General features: G+C 34.1%; 1 protein-coding gene and 1 pseudogene across 6 annotated transcripts in view; one reads left to right on the forward strand and one right to left on the reverse strand.

The window, feature by feature from the left end:
* The window catches only part of LOC138836393 (cytochrome c, somatic pseudogene), a 32,597-nt pseudogene extending 21,508 nt beyond the window's left edge, over positions 1 to 11,089 (forward strand).
* Mbd5 (methyl-CpG binding domain protein 5) overlaps positions 1 to 15,446 on the reverse strand; it is a 338,624-nt gene that overhangs the window by 305,253 nt on the left and 17,925 nt on the right. The gene's annotated exons all lie outside the window — the stretch shown is intronic.

The raw sequence follows: 15,446 nt of genomic DNA on the forward strand, positions 1-15,446 counted from the left end.
ACAAATGTAGAAAAATCACATAACAAAATGTAACTCTCCTTCATAAGTAAACACATTCAATATACTAAGAATAGAAGAAAATTAATTCAATTTTAAGGAAGAAATCCTATACAATTTTCATTTTTAATGTAAAAATAGTAAAAAAATTCTTCCTAAGATCAGGAACAAGAAATAAATCTTGGCTTTTAGCGCTTTTATTCAACATAGTAGACATAGTAGTCAGGGCAAGCAGATTAGGGGGAAAAAAAAAGGAGACATCCAGATTATCTTACCTATTTAATATATCGTATCTATTTAAAAAAAGCCCCAAGGGCTGGGAAGGTGGCTCAGTGGTAGAGCGCTTGTCTTGCATGCCTGAGGCCCTGGGTTCGATTCTTCAGCACCACATAAGCAAAAAGAAAAGAGCCTGAAGTGGCGCTGTGGCTCAAGTGGTAGAGCACTAGCCTTGAGCTGAAGAGCTGAGGGACAGGGCCCAGACCCAGAGATCAGGCCCCACGACCGGACCCCCCCCCAAAAAAAAAGCCCCAAAGAATCCACTAAGTTTTTTTCCTTATCTGGGAAAAAATAATAACAAAAAATAAAGATTATTTACATACATGGAAGACATCCTATGGCAATGTATTATAAGAGTTTCTACTGTAAAGATAAAAATAATCTGGAAATGATGTTTGTATTCTATGCATTCCCTATCAAAATCTCAACAGATTTATTTTTGGTGCTTCCATCACAAAAAGAGACAAACTGAACCTAAAATAGAAAAAAATAATATACAAAATAATCTGAAGGAGGAAAAAGCTAAATTTGGAGGAGCAATGTTTTTAATTCAAAATCTATTACATAGAGTTATAGGAATCAAAAGAATGTACTACTCACATACTACTACACGTATATCAATGAAATAGAACTGAGGGTCTAAATATACACATACATATGCAATCAATACATTCTTAACAATAATGCCAAAGTCATACCATTGGAAAGCATCAGATAATGCCAAAGTCATAGCATTTCTTCAAGAAATGGCACTGAGAAAATGGGACAGGCAAAATAATGAATATGGACTCTAATTTTTCACTATATAAAAATGTAACTAAAATAAACAAAGGCCTAAATGTAAGCAAAAGTAACTTCTAGAGTTGCAAATATTTGAAATCTTGCATTATGTGGTGATCTCTTGATATTGAAATCTAAAGCAGTAAATGCAAAACCAGATTACTTGATTGTAAAGTATATTGTCAGTAAGGGAGCCAGGGCTGATTTCTGGAATTCTAACTTTTATGGAGGCTGAAAATGGAAGTTCAAGGCCAGCCCAGGCAGAGAAGTTTGAGAGACCTTAGAGAATAACACAAACAGTTCTACAAGTGTGATTGTGGTAGAGCAATGAAAGGCCCTGAATTTAAACTCCAGTACTGCCAAAACAAATAATAAATAAATAAACAACACTCTGAACCCAAAAACATTATCATAATAGTATCCAAAATATATAAACTTCCTTTGGCAATTCAACAATGAAAGACAGCCAGTTAAAAGTAAAAAGATAATAAACAAATAATGAATTAAAAAATGACAAAGAGCCAAGTGCCTGTAATCCTAGCTACTCAAGAGTCTGAGATCTCAGGACTGCAGTTGAAGCCAGTTGGGACAGAAAAGTCCACAACTTTTTACCTCCAATAAGCTACTTAGAAAAAGCCAGAAGTGGTGCTGTGGTTCAAGTGGTAGAGCGTTATCATTGAATAAAAGAAGCTCTCAGGAACAGAACCCATACCCTGAGTTCAAGCCCCAGGAGCAGCGTGCACACACGTACTTACGCACATGTGCGCGCGCGTGCACACACACACACACACACACACACACACACACTAAATAATTTGAATACATATTTATTCAAAGAGGACATCCAAATAGGTAATAAGCAACATAATATTTGGAACATTAATTATCAGAGACAACAAATATAAACAAAATGAGTTAAAATGTTATACATACTAGAATGGCTATAATAAAAATGACATTAACACAAATTGGCAAGAATGTGGAAAAACTGAAATCTCCATATGCTAGTCGTAGGAATATTAAATAGGCGGTCTACTTCTAAAAAGTCTGGAGTTCCAAGAATGGTAAGCACAGAATTACTACATTACCATGAAATTCCACACTGAGGTCTATATCCAATACTAATGAAAACATTTACACAAAATATTTTAAATGAATGTTTATAGGAACATTATCAACAAAAACCAAACTACTCACCAAATACTGATACACACTATCACATGGATAAAATGCTATGCTGTAAAAAGCCTAACATAAACAACACATATAAAACTGTATTAGAATTTGTCAGGAAACAGGGGCAAGTGAAACTTGATGTTATTAATAGGTATGGAGTTTCTGTTTTGGGTAAAAGAAATAAATATTAAATAATGAAAATGTTTCCACTGTTAACACACTGAAAACGAATCAATCATACAGTCTAAAGTGGAAAAAAAATGTGAAGTTCATTCTGCCTGTTTTAGCTCAATAAAAAATACCCACCCTTCATGATCCATTACTAAAGTAATTGAAATATAGTAATTGTTCAACAAATTTTAGTTCTTTTTCTTCTTTGCTTTATTATTCTAGATACTGTCATACTTCTTACTAGTTTCTAAATGCCACTGAAACAAATAATGATTATTCTATATTTTCTACCCAGAGATTTCCTTTAATTTCTAGTGCCATTCAAATTCTTCCCTTTGATTTAAAGAAAAGGTGAAAAATGGATAACTTCTAGAATTCTTCATAGTGTACATGACTTCTAGTTTATGAAGAGCTATGATACTATCCAATTACTGAGAACAAACCAGAAAATACATCGATTGACACTGTATCTAGTCAAGCCAGTCTAGTTAATATATCACAAATAATGTTATCAGACATTCACATTAACCACAGAGAACTTCTTTCTAACCATTTGTCACAGTATAATCAATTTTACTCCTGCTGCTGGTACTATGACTCAGACAAGAACATCATGAATAAAATCCAGTTCCTTATTTTTCCATCTCATTGTTTGAGTACTGGTAGTATAGTTTAGGCAAAAGTTCATGCCATATGAATTTGCTGTCTCAGCATCCAAGCATAAACAGAGTCATAGAAAGGTAACTCTCATACAAAGCTGCAAGATTTATTCTTTCTCAATAGAATGATATCATAACTTCAGGCTCTCTGGGGGAATTTTCAACTTTAGAGTATTCTGCTGTGAGTAGATTCAGTCCTGTGCTTGTTTTTTATTGTCACTTTTCTTTTCCTGAAGAAGTTATATTACTTTGATTCTCCTTTGGAATATGTTCTTCCACCTCCCTGAAAAGCATTCCTACTTCCAAACAAGTCAACAAATTGGTCTTGATTATTCACATTATACTCTTCCTTAATAAAAAGTTTTTATAACACAGTTCCTTCTCTTATTTTTTTTGTAAAACTGTCTATAAAGCATTATCCAAGCTGTGTGATAACTATTTTCAGCATACTCATACAGAATACACACACACACACACACACACACACACACACACACACACACACACACACACACACACACACACACACACACACACACACACACACACACACACACACACACACACACACACACACCCCTTTTACAAGGGCAAAGGTTACATCTCACTTACTTTATGATCCCATAACCTCCTCTGTAGTATGCACTCAATAAAGTCATTTAAGTAACAAGTGTAACAGGGAAGACAAAGACCTTTTAGCAGCCACAATTCATCAACACATTAATGTTTTGTGAGTCCTACTAAGATCTTATAGACTGTCAACAGCTTTGTTTGCATTATCTTTCTATCTTGCTAAATACTCAAGAGATTACTAAAATTGATATCTCTTTTTGTATGGGCAATATGATGGTTTACAGATTGACTACTTCATTATTTGAATTTGAATTCCATTTTCCAAAGTTCATAGTATTTCCCACATTATATTTCACAGGGAAAGTATAGCAAATATGTTGACAGAAGATTGTACCTAAAGAGCATATATTTAAATTTTTAGGTAGGAATCATTTCTCGAACCTTACTGGAGAATTCTTCCACTGTCTCCATCTGCAGAATTCTAACTCACTTAAAACTTTTGTTGAAGCATTACTCTAGATGGGAGGCCATTCTGCTAAAGCAGATATTCTCATCATGTGTGGTTGTTCTTCCTCAGCTACTTCAGTCACATAGTTCTAGATTATACTATATTTATTTATATGCCCATCTTGTCTATCTACTCTAAAATTCTTCTAAAGGCAGAAAATTTGTCTTATTTCTCTGTTCTTTGTCTCCTTAGTCTTTGTTCAGTACAAAGTCAAATATATATATATATATATATATATATGTATGTATACACACACATCTAATTTGGCAAAAACACTAACCACTTCTATCTTCAACATTGGCCTTCTGGTATGTTTGAGGTATTATCTATCTAACTGTTCAAGCAGAGTGAGAAACATACACAGACCTGCCACTGTCGAGTTCCTTTTTAAAAGCTTCCTTTTTCCACACAAAATATGTTATTCCCTTTTGTTACTGAGCCCTCACTTAAATCCAGGACTAAATCTTTACAAAGCTCAGGGCCTCTGTGACTACAGTAAACCTAGGCAAGTCTATGTAATGGCTTGGGCTAGTATTAGAGGTAGAAATAAAATCAAAGCAGCTTTCATAAACTTGGATGTAGATAGGTACAAATCATCTTACATGGTAATAAAAGCTAACTATGCTATTAAATAAAAATGGGAAAATTATGCACAAGAAGCACAGAATGATTTGTTAAGAGGTGACAACTGATAACAAATCTGCAGTAAAACTGTTGGGGCAGGTGGATGAGCTTTAGGTAAGAAGCTTGTCAAAGGGATCGCCCATCTATACAGGCAAGGAGACTTGAAGTAGTACAATATAATACTAAAGATAAAGCAGTTGTATGAACAGAATATTCAAAATAAGAGAAGGATAATGGGAAATGAGATTGGTGGATTAAGTTGAAAATAGACAGTACAGATGAAGGACTGGTATGTCAGAAGGAAGTTAAGTTTTTACACAAAACAAGATGATATATCATTCCTGAACACTTTAAATCTGGATAGTGACATAATTATTTTTGTGTTTGGGAACAAGGAATGGCAGTAAAAAACAGAATGTAGACTGGATAAAAGGTAAAAAAAATCAGTTAAATAAGGAGACCTTTCACTGCCATTCTCCATTCAAGAAATGAACTAAATATGCATAACAACACAGCATTGATCAATTTTAGTGGTTAGGAAAAAAATATATATATATAGGATTTAATGTTGGGCTTACTTTGAGGGTAAAATGAAAGGCAATGCTGGGTGCTGATGGCTCTTATCTGAAGACTAAGATTTGAAGATCAAAGTTCAAAGGCAGCCCATAAATTAAAGTCTGTGAGACTTGTATCTCCAATAAGCCACTTAAAAAAAAAAAGCTGGAAGTGGAACTGTGGCTCAAGTGATGGAACACTAGCCTTGATCAAAAAAATGTTCATGGACAGTGCCCTAGCCCTGAGTTCAAGCTCCAGACTGGCAAAAAAAGGGAGGGCAGAGGATTGTGACATTTATTAATTTAAGGATTAGGGCACATATACGTAATATCATCCAAGAAGATATAAGCAAAAGAGCTTAATGTAATTTATGGAAATCTGTGTTGCTTGAAGGACATACTGTATAGCACATACTGGTGGTCATTAAATTCATCTAGGATCAATCGTGATATTATGAGGATATATTAAGAATAAAACACTCTGAAGATGTTTTATTTCCTTCAGAAAATCAGTTACACACATATTCTAGTTTGGTATATATAAATGAATCATAGTGTACTCAATAGCATAAGAGCTGGGGAGAAAAAAGATAATGGCATTATCTATTTACATTTACTGGTAGGTAACAGGATATTTCCTCTCTTCTCAAGTCTATCTACCTCTTATACTGAACCAATTAATTGAACTCCAGTCTAATTGAGAATATGACCCAATTCAAGTTCAATGTTTCAGTTACCAATCATAAGCACTATGGTATCAGGTATTAGTCTAATCACATTTTGTATAATTGTAGTCTCACAGACTAAAAATTATACAGAAATGTAACTAAACTTAAGTCTGGAGAAAACAATGAACAAGACCCATTTTACCTAAGAATTAAATAATATATATTTAAGGGTCCACAACTGTCTGGTATAAAGTAAGCAGCTGAATAGTTTTTAATATCTTCATGGAAATGAGGAATGAATATATATAAATATAAATATAAATATATATATATATACACACACACACTTTCATACTTTAACATACTTTCAAAGTTAATAAAGAATTAAAATATAGTGGTTAATAAGTATTGAAATTAGCTGGGCACCAGTGGCTTATGCCTGTATCTGGATAATATCTTTTTTTGGCGGGGAGGAGGGGTTCAGCTATGGGGCTTGAACTCTGGGCCTGGGCACTGTCCCTCAGCTCTTCAGCTCAGGGCTAGTTAGTGGCTTATGCCTGTAATCCTGTATCTAGTCAGGAGACTGAGGTCTGAGGATTGCAGTTCAAATCCAGCCTGGGTAGAAACTGAAACTCTTATTTCCAATTAACTTTAACTACTCAGAAAAGGATGGAAGTGGCACTGTGGTTCAAGTGGTAGAGCAATAAGCCTTGAGAAAAAGAAGCTTAGAAACAGCTCCTAGGCCATGAGTTCAAGCCCAGGACCAGGAAAAAAAATACTAAAACAAGTATCAAAATATAATTTGATTTTAAAATTTACTACTCATATAATCTTTTTTGAATTTGTTCACCTAAAAATGTTTTCTAATCAGTAAATGGGAATAAATGTTTTACTGAACAGTAGGTGTGGTACAGCATGCTTGTAACAATAGCTACTCAGAAGGTAGAGAATGGGAGGATCATAGTTTCAGGATAGCAAAGGCAAAAAAGGAAAACCCTCATTTAAAAGAAAAATGTCAGGTGTGGTGGTGTTTGTCATCCAAGCACTATGTGATGTATAATATAGGAAGACCCTACTTGAAAAATAGTAAAAGACATAATAAAAGTTGCAGGTGTGGTTCATTGGTATAATGCCTTTCTTTCTTAGCTCGCACATAAGGTCTTGAATTCAAACCACAGCATTGCCAAAAATGAAAACCCAAATAAATTTATGCTAAGTAAATAGTGACTGACTTGTGTTACTGGATAGATTAAATTATAGACTACTATATGCCCATTATACATACTTCTTTATGAAATTATATACTATGTTTATGTGTATGCATATGTATGTGTTTGTTTCCTTGAGGAACTCGTGAAGAAACTGTCAAAAGTAACAATGATATTGAATTTAGTAACTCCCACAAAAATGTAAACAAAATATAAAAAGTAGTGTCAACTTGTAGAAAACAAATCAAATTTTAGTCACAAATAGTAGGCAGTGGGAAAATTACCAATTAAATTTTAATGTTTGCAGAATAGGTAATGATTATTTTATATAAATTTGGATTTCATAAATATAGAAAAAACATATAGAATATTTTATATACTTTTCCATAAATAAGGACAAAAACAAGAATAAGTTTTACATAATAATCTTTACTGAACTAATTTTCACTTCCTTTTAAAGAATACAGATGAATATTAATGAGTTTTTATTGTACAAAGGACTAATATAACAATAGTATGAACTTTTGCCACATACATGTGGTATTTCTATCTCTAATAATCATCTTATCACTTTTTATTCTCTCTTAGCAATAAATGTCTTTCATTAAGCAACACACATCATTTGGTATAAATTGATCCTTTTTTTTTTTTTTTTTTTGTCGGTCATGGGGCTTGAACTCTGGGCCTGGGCGCTGTCCCTCAGCTGTTCAGCTCAAAGCTAGGGCTCTACCACTTGAGCCACAGCGCCACTTCCAGCTTTTTCTGCCTATGTGGTGGCTGAGGAATGGAACCTTGGGCCTCATGCATGCAAGGCAAGCACTCTACCACTAAGCCACCTTCCCAGCCCCCGATCCTCTTTTTTGAAGAAAATGTTGACTAAATATTAGAGTGTAATCCTTCACTAGGGATATTTTCCTCTATTAAAAAAAAAAGTCCTTAGAAAGCTAGACCTATAATTTGTCTCACAGTGTCATAGTTTAATAGTGTTTATGCTAAATACTAAATAACTCGGCGGGGGGAAGGGTGGGGGGAAAAAGGGGAGGAGATGGGAAGGGATGGGAAGGGGAAACAAAGGGGGAGGCAACAATGCTTGATAAGAAATGTACTCATTACCTTGCCCATTAATTGTAACCCCTCTATACGGTATTTTCTCAAATTAAAAAAAAAAAAAAACCAAGAAAAAAAAAAAACAACTCTGCTCTATTAATTCTGACCTAAAAACTTGTATTAAGATAGTGGCTTATGTCCACTCAGATAAAGCTCAAATCTAAATTTATCTATAATAAATTAAGATCATAACAAGAATTGGAAGTATTTGAACAAACTTTGGATATTATTTTCAATCAGTTTTGTAACACTTTTAGAAGCACTAATTTATATACTACCACTTAGTCTGTGTCATTAAAATTAAGTCTTGCATCATTCAAATATAGATAACTCTTTATAGAGACAGTTCAGACGCTTAGATACATTTGAAGTTAAGTTGCATATACTTTCAAATCAGTACATAATGTTTCTTTAAAATTCCTATTATATCTGACCTCACTTATTCTGAGTTAGCAGAACTTTTAACTAGCTATCACTGGAAATCCCAGTCTGATGCCTATTAAACTTGAGTAACTGCAGGTGCCCTTTGAGAGCAAATAAGTGCATTTACTTATGACTAGAAATAAGTTAAATTTACTCAACCTCTATATTAGCTATCTTAACAAGACTTAGTATCTAATATATTCTTACAACTTATTTCTTTTCATTAACATGATGGTCAGCCTACAACAATTAACTACATTTCTTTATAAGCTGGTGCTCATTAACACTAATGACAGGTAGTTGATATTTTATAAGTAGGTAAGAAACTGTTAAAAACCATACATAGTAAATTAAATGTAACTTACTTAGGAATTACAATATCTTGTACCTAGTAACAAGCAGGACAGAAATTACCCACAAAACTCTAGAGTAGTCATTCATAAATTGTATCACTAAAGACATGATTCTCAAGCCTAGTTCATTAAAAATTCTAACATAGGTTGGGTTGTAGTCCATTAGTCTCCATTTTAATAGACAACTCAGGTAATTCTGCTGCAGGAGTCTAGGAGGTTGTTTACAGAAGACTTAGACTTACAAATCCTTTATCTATACAAAGAAACCCACATACGATTTTTAATATAGATATCCAACCCTAAGAGTTTAATGATTTTATCAGATTCTTCAAAGACAGTGAAGATACATAGATAAACACAACAAATCACAACCACATAATCATGTTTTCTTTTAGACCTACTAGTTTCTTTTTCTTATATTTAGGTGTAGATAGTCCCTTGGAGTCTTTGTACAATCATCAAAAATTCACAGCTTTATTACATCGAAGTTTCTTTTGCATCTAAGAAATTTTAAGAACTATAGTTGTTTTATTTACCTTTTGGAAGCTCCTACTTCATCTTCCAAGTTTGTTAATTTTCTCTTACTTGTAGAATTTCATAGTTTTAAAAAATAATACAATGGGCCGTGGTAATGTGAAATTTTAAAACTATCTTTGTATTGAAAAGGTAGCTTAAATACCTTTAGGTATCCAAATGATATTATTTAAAAAATTAAAAATTGAAGTTCCATATGTTTTATTCATTGTTGTGAGAAACATTTTATCTTTAAGAAATCATAAGCTTCTTTTTTCCACACAGAGGCATAAGCTCATCCATCACATAAAACAGAATTCAACTTTGAAATGTCTTATGGATACTAAAAATAAATGGTAAGAAAAAGTCAACAAAGGATAGAAAAGTATAATCACTTAGAGAAAAGAAAAATTACATTTTTCAACATAGTAACATAGCCATATATATTCTGATTATGATAAGTATTTACTATTTATATCCATATTTTGTGAAAGAAGTATTTTATATCTTCTTAGAGCAAAACTACTATATATTTATCTTATCTACAAAACTATTCACAAAGGCTTAGTAAGCTAAAAGTTAATTGGTTCAGATCTTTTATATTTCTGTTCATAATTAAACAACAAACTAAAATGCATTAGGTTCAATTTATCTATCTTTGCCACTCTCTCAGATTAATATACAAAAAAAGAGAAAATTTACTTGTTAAAAAGACTATATTAGGAAATGTATAATCCTAGCACTGAGACAGTAGGATCTTCTCAGTTCATGGTCAGTCAAGGATATATAAAAAGACACAAGTCACTGTTTCCAGAATCCACAAAAATCAAACCAAATAAATCCAACCATCCAAAGCAAACCAAATAGCAAAAACAGAAACATCAAAACTAAAAGACTTGACTATTCTATGAAATGACCTTAATGTAAATGTCTTTCCTGTTAGTATATTAATCTCAGCTTAAGGATAAAGTCTGTTCTCCTTAAAGACGTTCAAGTATAAGTTTGCATTACATTCTTTTGTTGGTACTTTTAGAGGAAAAGAAAAAAACATAAGAGGGAAGCAGAATAAAAGCAATAGAGAAAGGCATCATTTGCTTTAGAAACAGTAGATGGAGAGCGAGGGACGTCTGGCTTCGGAGCTTTTATCCTTCTTGTGATAGTGAGGAAGGAGCAAATTGAAAATAGATGATTTTGAGAAAGGCAAGAAGATTTTTGTTCAGAAGTGTGCTCAGTGCCACACCATTGAAAAGGGAGGCAAGCACAAGACTGGGCCTAATCTCTGTGGTCTGTTTGGTTGGAAGACTGGTCAAGCAGCTGGATTCACTTAAACAGATGCCAACAAGAACAAAGGCATCACCTGGGGAGAGGATACACTGATGGAGTATTTGGAGAACCCCAAAAAGTACATCCTTGGAACAAAAATTATCTTCGCTGGCATTCAGAAGAAGGGAGAACGGGCAGATTTGATAGCTTATCTCAGAAAAGCTACAAATGAGTAATAGCCACTGCCTTAGTTATTTACTGCTAAACAAATGTCTCATGGCTTTTTAAATGTGTACCATAATTCAACTGATTTCTAATATCAGATTTCAGATCATGAATGGCTGACAGAATATTTTTGGACAGTCCTGATTTAAGTAAAACTGTCTCTAGCTAAATGAATATGATCTTAAAAAAAATACTGTCATGGGGCTGGGAAGGTGGCTCAGTGGTAGAGTGCTTGCCTTGCATGCCTGAGACCCTAGGTTCGATTCCTCAGCACCACATAAGCAAAAAGAAAAAAGCCAGAAGTGGCACTGTGGCTCAAGTGGTAGAGTGCTAGCCTTGAGCTGAAGAGCTGAGGGACAGCGCCCAGGCCCACAGTTCGGGCACCACGACCGGACCCCCCCCCCAAAAAAAAAATACTGTCACTTTTTCCCTCCTGTCATATGATTGGACTTACTAATGTTCAATTTTTCAGCAAGGTAGGGAATAATACCATCTCCAAATCTGTTAAAGATTGGTTTTATATTCAGATTTATATGGCGAATTATGAGAACATCATGAAATACTGAGGAAATCCCTTTACAGTCTCAGAATCAAGCAAAACTAACCTGTTAAAGGCAATGGCTGAAGATAAGGAACAATGTCTGTATTTTTGGTCTTGACTATGCCAATTTAATTAGAATTACCTTTCTCTGAAATCTGCTTTTTACTTACGGAAAGCCATTTTAGTGTGGCTTATGTATAAATCTCAAATAAAGAATATTTAACACTTGTCAAAAAAAAAGAAACAACAGGTGATGTGTATGAACATATGAGTATGACATGTGCACACAGGTATGTACCAGACCACTGCTAACAGGATATCCTAGTAATACTTGGTTTTTGATCTTTCTCCCAGGAGACTCCATCCATGATGGAGCTCTTCTGAAATCCACTTCAAGGATTTGAAGACATACCCAACTATATAATCTGCTATTAAATGTTTTTTTCCTGAAACTTCGAAATTCACTTAAACTTCACTTACCCATAAGAGGGCACTCTACTAATTCTTCCCTAGGCTGCTCTCCTCTATCTTGTTCTAGTTGCAGTTACAAAAAAGTGAGGAACAAGAGGTCATCCTTAACATGAATTTCTCATCATATCCTAGTGTCATTTTCTAAACAAGTTAGAGTCCAGATTCTGTATTACCAACAGTCCTCCAACATCTTGTGAATTTGATGTTGAAGGATCCTTCAAGGTACAGAATGCTATCATAGAGGATCTTAACAGCAGAACAAATTTTCAGTAGTTATACAATAGCATCACCTGAGGAACTTTTAACAATAAAACATTAGGGCCCCATCTTCAAAGATTCTTTTTTAAAAGTTAGGGGATGGTATATATGAATATAACATGTATACTAGGCCAAAATTATTATGGTAGAACTAGGAGAAAGAAGATATATGCAAAATAAATGTAAGTATTGCTTTAATACATTAAGGGTGGACTAACCAATTTAATAAATTAACAAACTGCTGGGCGCTAGTGGCTTATGTCTATAATTTTGGCTACTTGGGAGACTGAATGGATTGCAGTTAAAGGCTAACTCCAGCAGAAAAGTCTCATTGAAACTTCTCAATGAGAAGCAGAACTTGGTGACACATGACAAATGCTTGTTATTCTAGTTATAAATGGAAATATGAAATAGGTAAATTAGATCATGGCCTAGGGATGTACTGTGGAAGGAAATGAGGCCCAATTTCAAAAAGAAACAGCACAAAATAGCCATGGTTCAGCAGTGGCATGCCTTCCAGGCAAACATAAGTTCCTAAGTCAAAACCCTAGTATTGCCAAAAAGAAAACAAACAGTGTATTGTATTTGTATACACACATACGTACTACATGCACACATGTATGTTACATGTGTGCATATAAGTGCATGCATACATATATGCACATGTATAATGTAACATGTATTGTAATTCTGGTGCTATAATTAGTTAAAAAAAAAAAAGACAGGAAAAATACTGGTTACACTTTTTTTTGGGGGGGGGGGAGTCAGTTGTTGGGCTTGAACTCAGGGCCTGGTGCTTTCCCTGAGCTCTTTTGCTCAAGGCTAGCACTCTTCACTTTTAGCCACAGCTCCACATCTGGTTTTGGAGTTGTTAATTGGAGATGAGTCTCACAGACTTTGTTCTGCCTAGAATGGCTTTGCACTGTGATCCTTGGATCTCAGCCTCCTGAGTAGCTAGGATTCCAGGCGTGAGCCATCACTAGGCCACACTTGTAAATGCTGACACCAAAAAATAAAATCAATCAATGAATAAATATATATAATAAAAGATGACACTGTCATTAGTAGAAATTACTTTGTCTAACTATAATTAATCTTAATAATGATTGTGAATGCATATTAAACATTTCAAAGTTACTGTCAATTTTAGTTAATTAGATGGCAGAAATATATAACTAGAGGATCACAGGCTGGATACTTTACTCTGTCCCTTTATTATATACTTTCAAGTTGAATAGATATGGCTTTATTTATAATATTAAAGAATTAAAACATATATTTAATATCTGTAAAGTACTTTGAACATTTACCACCAAACTAGAGAATAGTCCAGTATTATACATGACTATAGTTCCCTTTAGTAAATGAGAACAAATGGCCAAAATCACTTTTAATCGAAGCATGGAAAACATATTTTGAAACACAACAGGGCAGTACTCTTATACTTAACTACACTTATTATAAGCACATTTAACTATAGCATGTATCTCCTTGTTTCAAATACTATTTTCTTATTGACTCTACAAACTATTTTCAAAGATTATAATTCAAAAACATTAGACACAGATGGAGTTTCTATGTACAGAATAATTTTCAGTAAGTTTTAATTAAAATTGTAGTAGTGATTTTCCTTTTTTTTTTTTTTTTTTGCCAGTCATGGGACCTGAACTCTAAGCCTGGGAGCTCTCCCTCAGCATTACAGCTCAAGGCTAGCACTCTAACACTTGAGCCACAGTGCCACTTCTGCCTTTTTCTGTTCCTGTGGTGCTGAGGAATCGAACCCAGGGCCTCATGCATGCAAGGCAAGCACTCTACCATTGAGCCACCTTCCCAGCCCCTTTCCTCATTTTTGATTACTATTCAGCTGCAATGACTTCCTACATTTTAGTCATTTTCATATCTCTATTAGCCAAGAAGTGATTTTACAGACACTTAATTCCTCAGAGGAGTTTTCTATTCAAAAGAATTCTTGAGGAAAACATTTTCACTATTTAGGGATTTCATAAGAATTTCTTAAAATTTGGCTTATGATTAAAGTGAAAACAATATGCATTTATAAGAAAGAAAACATGTATGTCAGAAAAATAAGGCTTACCTATGTGCAGGACACATTATATCCAAATTAAAAATAATGTAAAAAATATGAAATGGAGCTGGGCACTGGTGGCTCACGCCTGTAATCTTAGCTACTCAGGAGGTTGAGATCTGAGGATCTCAGTTCAAAGCCAGCCTGGGCAGGAAAGTCCGTGAGACTCTTATCTATAATAAACCACCAGAAAACTGGAGTGGTGCTGGGGCTCAAGTGGTAGAGCACTAGCCTTGAGCTAAAGAGCTCAAGGACAGCACCCAGGCCTAGAGTTCAAGCTCCATGAATGACCACCACCACCCCCCCCCCCAAAATGAAGTGGAATAAGGAAAAGTTTTTCTTGTAAATTAAAGCATGTTCATATTACCACACTGTATCTGGAAGAAAGACTGTTTATTTTTGAGATGACAGATCTAAGGTTGTAAAGTAGAATATTCATTTTCACTGCCAGCTATTATTTTTGTCTATAGTCTGCTACACTGCCTTTCTCCATTGCCATATGCATTGTAGGTGGGATGTTTCCTGTTGTTATGAAGTCTAGCTTTGCAGACTCAACTTTCAATTTTTTTACTTCTGAAAGTGTGATCCTATAATTGAGCTTTGCTGCCCCAAGTCAAAGTAAGTTACTAAGTATGTATCTATGATATTCCATATCTTTTTTTAAAACAAAAAATCAAGTCCTTCAATGTATTGCTTAAACAGTAACACCAAAATCCAAATTAAGGGATTATAATAGAAAATAGGATAAAACCATATTTTAAATCTATCTATCTATCCATTGGTTTAAAGAAACTGTTAAATATGATGAAATGGTCATTTTTTAAAATCAGATACATTGAAGACTGGCCTATAGTAACAATATTATAAACTAGTGTTAGATTAAAACCATCCCAGGAAAAAGACTCCAGCTTAATAAATTCAAGAAAATTAAAGGCAACAACTTTCTTTACAGAGAAAATGAAACCACCACATAACCTTGAAAAGGTTTCGTGGAGAGACTGATAACTATGGC

This window comes from Dipodomys merriami, unplaced genomic scaffold, assembly GCF_024711535.1.
Source record: "Dipodomys merriami isolate MVZ:Mamm:240054 unplaced genomic scaffold, mDipMer1.0.p SCAF_1, whole genome shotgun sequence".
NCBI classification, from domain to species: Eukaryota; Metazoa; Chordata; class Mammalia; order Rodentia; family Heteromyidae; genus Dipodomys; species Dipodomys merriami.